Raw genomic sequence first — 9,836 nt, 5'->3', positions numbered from 1 at the left:
ACTGCTAGTTTTACATGTTTGGGAGTCTGGACACTATTCCTTCCCATATCGTTTTTTTCCCTTGCTATTTTTGACACCTGTCTAAATGGATTTGCCGTGTGTGAGCCTTGCCCATCTCTCACAATTCTCTTCATTTCATTTTCCATTGGCAATGCTATACCACCTATACTTTCCTTTCTGTCTTTCCAAAAGGTCAAACGTCCCTGAGTGTTCAGCTCCCAGTTCTGATCTCCTTGTAACTATGTCTCCATAATGGTATTAATTTACCTTGATTTGCACTGACACCTCATCTACCTTATTCAAATGCTTTGGGATACAATACCTTTAGGCTTGCCTTTTTGCCAGTTTTAATCATCCTAATGTTTCTTTGGCCGTATTTGCCTGTCGCCATTGACAGTGCTGAGGGAGAGTCACTCAACCCAAAATGTTAATGCTGATTTCTCTCCACAGACACTGCCAGACCTGCAGAGCTTTTCCAGCAATTTCAGTTTTGGTTTGCTATCGATTACCCTGTCTACGTTTTTTTGCAATTTACATTTTACTCTGTTTATTGCTTTCCTTGTTCCCCTTTCCTTTGTCAACCTGCTTAGATTCCCACTTCTCCTCCCCATTCTAGTTTAAGCCCAGCCCGTGTCCTTTGATCTCTTTAGCCGCAACAAAAATATCCAACTCCTTCTTGAAAGCATTCACTGCTTCAGCCTCGACTGCTTTCTGTGGCAGAGAATTCCACAGGCTCACCACTCTCTGAGTGAAGACATTACTCCTCACCTGTCTTGCCCCATTACCTTAGACTGTGACTCACTGCCTCTCTTTGCTTATTCAGTCACTGTTTCTATTCCTCCTTCTCCATCTTGTTCATCTCATTCCCCTTTCTTTCTTTCTAACTCTCCCCTTCTCTGTCTTCTGCCTCCTTCCACTTGTCTCTTTGACCCTCTTTCCTCGCTGCACCCATCTCTCCTCCCCCCCCCCCCCCGTTCTCCTCTGTATGCCTCTCTCTCTCCCCGCTTCACTTTACCCCTCCCTCCTCACCCTCTTCTTCAATCTCCTCCCCCTCTCTCCTCTGTACTCCTATCTCTCTCCTTGTCTCCTCTCTACTTCACCCTCTCTCTGTCTCTCTGGTCTTCCTCTCTTCTCATCTCAATTTCTCTTCCTCTCCTCTCCTCTCTTCTACCTTTTTCCTCTCAGCCCCTCTCCCCCTCGGGCTCTGTGCTGTCCAGTTGAGGTGCTATGTGGCTATTTCCACCATGTTGTATGAGGCTAATGCAGTCACTGCTTTTGCATGGGTCATTGCTGGGAATACCATTGGATCGAGGTTCAGCTTGACACCCCTGGCTGTCACCGAATAATGGGAGGGGCTTGAGGATTTGAAGTGGTGTCATGTCTTTTAACTCCCTGTTCCAGATGTGGAGGCGTGTATTTCAGACACATTCAGAGTTGATCACTTGTCCTAAAACGCACCTTGAGAAGACGGTGGTGAGCCACATTCTTGAAATGCTGCAGGCACGGGAACTTTCAGCTACAAACCCACTAACACCCAACTCCAGAACGAAGGTGGTTCTGGGGAATGTGAGAACCACCAGTAACAGAGTGCACTCCTTACAGCCTCTCCAATGCCTTGCCTCATTCAGTCGAATTGCAGTGATTCAGCCCAGACCAGCTCTGCTCCACGTTCATCAAACTTAAACAGCAGACTTCTCATCATCCCAGTCTTGAAGATTTTAACTTGACCTGGTTCACTTTGATGAAGGGGCTCCGATTCCCACTTCTCGAGGCATGATGGCTTTTTTTGTCAATCTTCTGTTGAGTGCCTTGGCCTTCATTTAGGGAGATGTTACCTGCTCCTGCATCTCCTCCCAAAAATGAGGACTGTCTCTGTGATTCCCCCGCATGGAAACGGGACGGGGGTCTGTGTCTGTGATTCCCCCGCATGGAAACGGGACAGGGGGGGGGTCTGTGATTCCCCCGCATGGAAACGGGACGAGGGTCTGTGTCTGTGATTTCCCCCGCACGGTGAGGGGACGGGGGTCTGTGTCTGTGATTCCCCCACACGGTGACGGGACGGGGGTCTGTGTCTGTGATTCCCCCGCATGGAAACGGGACGGGGGTCTGTGTCTGTGATTTCCCCCGCATGGAAACGGGACGGGGGTCTGTGATTCCCCCACACGGTGAGGGTACGGGGGTCTGTGTCTGTGATTCCCCCACACGGTGACAGGACGGGGGTCTGTGTCTGTGATTCCCCCACACGGTGACGGGACGGGGGTCTGTGTCTGTGATTCCCCCACACGGTGACAGGACGGGGGTCTGTGTCTGTGATTCCCCCACACGGTGACGGGACGGGGGTCTGTGTCTGTGATTCCCCCACACGGTGACGGGACGGGGGTCTGTGTCTGTGATTCCCCCACACGGTGAGGGGACGGGGGTCTGTGTCTGTGATTCCCCCACACGGTGACGGGACGGGGGTCTGTGTCTGTGATTCCCCCACACGGTGAGGGGACGGAGGTCTGTGTCTGTGATTCCCCCTCACGGTGAGGGGATGGGGGTCTGTGTCTGTGATTCCCCCACACGGTGAGGGGACGGGGGTCTGTGTCTGTGATTCCCCCACAAGGTGACGGGACGGGGGTCTGTGTCTGTGATTCCCCCACAAGGTGACAGGACGGGGGTCTGTGTCTGTGATTCCCCCACACGGTGAGGGGACGGGGGTCTGTGATTCCCCCACACGGTGAGGGGACGGGGGTCTGTGTCTGTGATTCCCCCACACGGTGACAGGACGGGGGTCTGTGTCTGTGATTCCCCCACACGGTGAGGGGACGGGGGTCTGTGATTCCCCCACACGGTGAGGGGACGGGGTTCTGTGTCTGTGATTCCTCCACACGGTGACAGGACGGGGGTCTGTGTCTGTGATTCCCCCACACGGTGACAGGACGGGGGTCTGTGTCTGTGATTCCCCCACACGGTGAGGGGACGGGGGTCTGTGATTCCCCCACACGGTGAGGGGACGGGGGTCTGTGTCTGTGATTCCCCCACACGGTGACAGGACGGGGGTCTGTGTCTGTGATTCCCCCACATGGTGACAGGACGGGGGTCTGTGATTCCCCCACACAGTGACGGGACGGGGGTCTGTGATTCCCCCACACGGTGACAGGACGGGGGTCTGTGTCTGTGATTCCCACACACGGTGAGGGGACGGGGGTCTGTGTCTGTGATTCCCACACACGGTGACGGGACGGGGGTCTGTGTCTGTGATTCCCCACACGGTGACGGGACGAGGGTCTGTGTCTGTGATTCCCCCACACGGTGTCGGGACGGGGGTCTGTGTCTGTGATTCCCCCACACGGTGACGGGATGGGGGTCTGTGTCTGTGATTCCCCCACACGGTGAGGGGAGGGGGGTCTGTGTCTGTGATTCCCCCACACGGTGAGGGGACGGGGGTCTGTGTCTGTGATTCCCCCACACGGTGACAGGACGGGGGTCTGTGATTCCCCCACACGGTGACGGGACGAGGGTCTGGGTCTGTGATTCCCTCACACGGTGTCGGGACGGGGGTCTGTGTCTGTGATTCCCCCACACGGTGAGGGGACGGGGGTCTGTGTCTGTGATTCCCCCACACGGTGAGGGGACGGGGGTCTGTGTCTGTGATTCCCACACGCGGTGACGGGACGGGGGTCTGTGTCTGTGATTCCCCCACACGGTGACGGGACGGGGGTCTGTGTCTGTGATTCCCCCACACGGTGACGGGACGAGGGTCTGTGTCTGTGATTCCCCCACACGGTGAGGGGACGGGGGTCTGTGTCTGTGATTCCCCCACACGGTGACCGGACGGGGGTCTGTGTCTGTGATTCCCCCACACGGTGAGGGGACGGGGGTCTGTGTCTGTGATTCCCCCACACGGTGACGGGACGGGTGTCTGTGTCTATAAAAATGAGTACAGTTTTTAAATGCATGTCCTTCTGTACAGACAGAGGTGAAGCTGTGAGAACAGACCTGAGAGGGAAGTTGAAATTCAGGGCAGAGCGTCCTCAGAGGGCTAGCAGAGGTAGGAGGACCTGAAGCATCTCTTGCTGTTGGCTGTAGTTTTGTGATGTCGATGCATAATGCATATCGTGAGTTTGATTGCTGTATGCTGGGTGATGTTTGAGGTTAAATGTGTTGGTAATGGTATTGTTTATCTCAGGGAGTATAATCATCGTTCAGAAAGCCACTGAACTAATCCTCAAAGTGATGTTGAAGTGGCCGGTATGTGTGTCCCAAACACTGGGGTTAGTTAGAGTAAAGTATCCCCTACACTGACCCCCATCAAACACTTCCAGGACAGGGAACACCATTGGGTTAGATGTAGATTAAAGCTCCCCCTTCATTTTCCCCCCATCAAACACTCCTGGAACGGGGACAGCGCATAGTTAGGTACAGAGTAAAGCTCCTTTTGCGCTGTCATACATCAAACACTCCCATGACAAGGACAACACAACGTTAGAGACCGAGTGAAGCTCTTTCTACACTGCCCCCCCATCAAACACTCCCAGGGACAGGGGCAGTATGTGGTTAGATACAGAGTAAAGCTCCCTCTGCCTTGTCCCCCACTAAACACACCCATGACAGGGACAGCACAGGTTAGATACAGAGTAAAGCTCCCTCTACACTGTCCCCCATCAAACACTCCCAGGGACAGGGACAGCACAGGGTTAGATACAGAGTAAACCTCCCTCTATACTGTCCCCATCAAACACTCCCAGGGACAGGGACAGCATAGGGTTAGATACAGAGTAAGGCTCCCTCTACACTGTCCCCCATCAAACACTCCCAGGACAGGGACAGCATGGGGTTAGATACAGAGTAAAGCTACCTCTGCACTGTCCCCCATCAAACACTCCCAGGGACAGGGACAGCACGGGGTTAGATACAGAGTAAAGCTCCCTCTACACTGTCCCCATCAAACACTCCCAGGGACAGAGTCAAGGTTAGAGTGGTGCTGGAAAAGCACAGCAGGTCAGGCAGCATCCAAGGACCAGGAAAATTGACATTTTGGGCAAAAGCCTTTCATCAGAAAGCCTCTACACTGTTCCCCCAGAGACAGGGACAGCACGGGGTTAGATACAGAGTAAAGCTGCCTCTACACTGTCCCCCATCAAACACTCCCAGGGACAGGGACAGCACGGGGTTAGATACAGAGTAAAGCTCTCTCTACACTGTCCCCCATCAAATACTCCCAGGACAGGGACAACACGGGGTTAGATACAGAGTAAAGCTCCCTCTACACTGTCCCCCATCAAACACTCCCAGGGACAGGGACAGCACGGGGTTAGATACAGAGTAAAGCTCTCTCTACACTGTCCCCCATCAAATACTCCCAGGACAGGGACAACACGGGGTTAGATACAGAGTAAAGCGTCCTCTACACTGTCCCCCATCAAACACTCCCAGGGACAGGGACAGTACGGGGTTAGATACAGAGTAAAGCTCTCTCTACACTGTCCCCCATCAAATACTCCCAGGACAGGGACAACATGGGGTTAGATACAGAGTAAAGCTCCGTCTACACTGTCCCCCATCAAACACTCCCCGGGACGGGGACAACACGGGATTAGATACAGAGTAAAGCTCCCTCTACACTGTCCCCATCAAACACTCCCAGGGACAGGGACAGCACGGGGTATAAGAGATCGCTCTACTCCTTTGAACATAAACTGTCTCTCCCTTTGCACTGTCCCTGTCCAACCCCTCCATGAAAGCCTCAAAAGCTGTACAGGGTTTTGTTACATATCTAGCATTTTGTTCTCCTTCCCTAATTAACCAAAAGGCACTTAAGAATCGACCGTAACACTCTGGCCTGGAGCCCTGTGTACGCTCAGACCAGGTAAGGTCGGCAGATTTCTTTCTCTTGAGCACATTTGTGAACCTGATGGAGATTTCCTCCAGTCAACAACAGTTCCTTGGATATCGTTAGAGGCTTACTTCCAGATTGTTTTTTTATTGAACTCTTGTTCCACCATCAGGCATGGAGGGTGCCCAGAACATTCCCTGTGTCCCTGGATTAATAGTTTAACGGCAAGGCTGATAGGGGTGATGCCCATGTCCCAGGAGGAGTTAATGAAGCACATAGAGGAGTTAATGAAGCACATAGCAGCCCCCCCCCCAACCACCCTACACTGGGAATCATTCTGGACTCTCATGATGGTGGGTGCATTAGCATCTGAGAGTTGCTCCCCTCCCGTCCCAAACCCACCGGATGTCAACTTCTCAAAGCCCCAGGGAAGTGGAATTGGAGGTTGGTGGCGATGCCAACCGCAGTCAAATAGCTGACCCACCCTGCAGGAGAAAGGAATGCTTGCAGGTGAAGAGAAAGGTAGCAGTTCGACCAGAATCTAACAGCCGCCACCCACCCCACTCCCTGACACCCTGCCGAGCGAAGCCCTGTGTTAGGATTGTTTCTCCTTCACCCTCCTCAGGGCTCGGTAAAGCCTCCTGATGGCCAGGAGGGCGAGCCCGGTGAGGGACGCCACAACCATGCCCAAGCACAGTGCCACGTCCAGGCTGTAGTAGGCGTACCAGGGCAGGCCGAAGAAGGCGGGCCGCAGGTGGGCAGCTCCACCGTGCCTCAAAACAAACTCCACCCAGAAGGCAGCGCGTTGCAACGGGGTCTGCGGCTGGTCGCGGTGCAGGGCCGAGAGCCGGGCCATGGCCTCCCGGTAAGAGGGCTGGCTCAGGACCTCCCTCAGGCCTTCCAGCAGCTGCCGGGAGTCCAGGCGGCTCACATCCAGGGTCAGGGCGGCGCCCCGGCTGTCCAGCCGCACCAGGTTGTCGTACTGGTCAAAGATCAGGGGCAGGCCCAGCACCGGCACCCCGTGGTAGATGGCCTCGTAGATGCCGTTGGTGCCACCGTGGGAGATGAAGGCCCGGGTCCGGGGGTCCCCGAGGATGTCGTTCTGCGGTGCCCAGCGCACCAGGAGGGTGTTGTTGCCCAGGTTTGCCGGCCTGTCACCCTGGTACTTCCAGATCACCCTCTGGGGTAGCTGGGCAAAGGCCTCAGCGATGGTTTCTGCCAGCTCAGCGGGGATCTGTGTCACCAGGCTGCCCAGGGACATGAAGACCACGCCGTGCTCACCAGAGCCCCGAGCGAACTCCTCCAGGTCTGGCGGCAGCGGCCGGGCTGGTCGGCACTGGATCCCCCCGATGTAGATTATGTTGGGCACGGTGGGCCGCGGGAACTCAAAGACAAAGTCCACCTTCATCAGCCACAGATCGGCATGCTGCGTCAGGGTCTCGATGTCGGTGCCCGGCCCCAGGAACCGGTGGCACAGCTCATCGTAGCTGGGGTGGATCATGGCGCTGCCCAGCTTGACAGTGGTGATGTAGTGCATGGCGTTGGCCAGCCGCTGCAGGAAGGACATGTTGGCGGTGTAGCGCGAGCCCACCACGGGCACATAGGAGGTGGGCGATGGCGCGATCAAATAGTGGCTGTCACCAAAGGACAGCCAGCGGGTGTGGCAGACCAGAGGCAGCTGCAAGTGGTGGGCTAGCATCACGCCGGCGGGGAAGAAGGGATCGGTCAGCACCAGGGCGAACCCAGCTCCTTGCAGCTTCTCCATCAGCGCGCTATCCTCAAACAGGAGCCGGATAAACTCCCGCTGCTTGTGGTGAGTCTCCCACAGCATCTTGCGGATGATCTGGGTGTTGCGCACAAAGGCAGTCAGGGTCAGCCCCCCGCGCAGGATCTCCAGCGAGTCCAGCAGGAACTGCGACAACATCTCTTGGTCCTCTGTGATGCCCATCTTGCCATTGAGGGACATGGTGAAGCAGTGGTAGAGTGAGGGCTCCTCGGCGATGTACCGGCTGGAGGACGAGCGCAGCACGCTGATGTTGTGTCCACGGGCATGCAGCTCCTCCAGCAGCACTCGCATGTTGAGCCAGTGGCTGCCGTCCACTGGCACCACCAGGATGTTGGAGCAGCAGGCCGGTGGAGACAGCAAGACCATCACCGCTGTAATCTTCAGCCAACTCTCCCAGCTCTCCCAGCTGCCACAGGCCATTGCTGGTGACATCCAAACCCCTGCAGGTCATTGAAAACAAAACCATCATGACAGCACGCCGTCCAATTGGCTGAGAGATTCGGGCACAAACCTGGGGATCGGGTTCATACTCAAGGATGAACTCAAGACCTTGATTACAGGGACACCATGATACCCCAGTCCTGGGACTGTTCACTGGAACTTTACTCTGTATCTAAACCAGTATAGTCTGGGTTCTGGGAATGTTTACTGGGGCAGTAAACCCTGTCCTGATGGGGATAGTGGAGAGGGAGCTTTACTCTGTATCTAAACCAGTATTGTCTGGGTTCTGGGAATGTTTACTGGGGCAGTAAACCCTGTCCTGATGGGGATAGTGGAGAGGGAGCTTTACTCTGTATCTAACCCAGTATAGTCTGGGTTCTGGGAATGTTTACTGGGACAGTAAACCTTGTCCTGATGGGGATAGTGGAGAGGGAGCTTTACTCTGTATCTAAACCAGTATTGTCTGGGTTCTGGGAATGTTTACTGGGGCAGTAAACCCTGTCCTGATGGGGATAGTGGAGAGGGAGCTTTACTCTGTATCTAAACCAGTATAGTCTGGGTTCTGGGAATGTTTACTGGGACAGTAAACCCTGTCCTGATGGGGATAGTGGAGAGGGAGCTTTACTCTGTATCTAAATCAGTATTGTCTGGGTTCTGGGAATGTTTACTGGGACAGTAAACCTTGTCCTGATGGGGATAGTGGAGAGGGAGCTTTACTCTGTATCTAAACCAGTATTGTCTGGGTTCTGGGAATGTTTACTGGGACAGTAAACCCTGTCCTGATGGGGATAGTGGAGAGGGAGCTTTACTCTGTATCTAAACCAGTATTGTCTGGGTTCTGGGAATGTTTACTGGGACAGTAAACCTTGTCCTGATGGGGATAGTGGAGAGGGAGCTTTACTCTGTATCTAACCCCGTGCTGTCCCTGTCCCTGGGAGTGTTTGATGGGGGAACAGTGTAGAGGGAGCTTTACTCTGTATCTAACCCCGTGCTATCGCTGTCCCTGTCCTGGGAGTGTTTAATGGGGGGACAATGTCGAGGGAGCTTTACTCTGTATCTAACCCTGTGCTGTCCCTGTCCTGGGAGTTTTTGATGGGGGACAGTGTAGAGAGAGCTTTACTCTGTATCTAACCCTGTGCTGTCCCTGTCCCTGGGAGTGTTTGATGGGGGACAGTGTAGAGGGAGCTTTACTCTGTATCTAACCCTGTGCTGTCCCTGTCCCTGGGAGTGTTTGATGGGGGGACAGTGTAGAGGGAGCTTTATTCTGTATCTAACCCTGTGCTGTACCTGTCCCTGGGAGTATTTGATGGGGGATAGTGTAGAGGAAGCTTTACTCTGTATCTAACCCCGTGCTGTCCCTGCCCTGGGAGTGTTTGATGGGGACAGTGTAAAGGGAGCTTTACTCTGTATCTAACCCTGTGCTGTCCCTGTCCCTGGGAGTGTTTGATGGGGGGACAGTGTAGAGGGAGCTTTAAGCTGTATGTAACCCAGTGCCAACCCTCTCCTCGCAGTGATTGAAGTGGCAGTGTTGAGGGAGCTTGACATTCAGTTTCAAAATAGTAGAGGTAGCATTCTTCTGCATCTAATCCTGTGCTGACCTTGTCCTGGGAGGGTTTGAAGGGATCAGTGTCGAGGGGCTATAATCCATATCTAGTTTTGTGGTGTAACTATCCTGGGAGTGTGTTTCTGTCTTTTGCTGACCTGAGTTGATGAAACTTTCTCCTTTATTCAATAACATTCCTGCAGGGTAGCTCTTCATTGTTTTGAATGGATCTTACTGGGCAGGATATT

General features: G+C 54.2%; 1 pseudogene; it reads right to left on the bottom strand.

Annotated features, from left to right (window-relative positions):
- Positions 1 to 5,945: 5,945 nt before the first annotated feature.
- The window catches only part of LOC140464183 (UDP-glucuronosyltransferase 2C1 pseudogene), a 28,640-nt pseudogene continuing 24,749 nt past the window's right edge, over positions 5,946 to 9,836 (bottom strand).

The sequence above is a fragment of the Chiloscyllium punctatum genome, chromosome 39, assembly GCF_047496795.1.
Source record: "Chiloscyllium punctatum isolate Juve2018m chromosome 39, sChiPun1.3, whole genome shotgun sequence".
Lineage (NCBI taxonomy): Eukaryota > Metazoa > Chordata > Chondrichthyes > Orectolobiformes > Hemiscylliidae > Chiloscyllium > Chiloscyllium punctatum.
The sequence above is the reverse complement of the archived record's forward strand: the minus strand, read 5'-3'. Positions and strand labels throughout refer to the sequence as shown.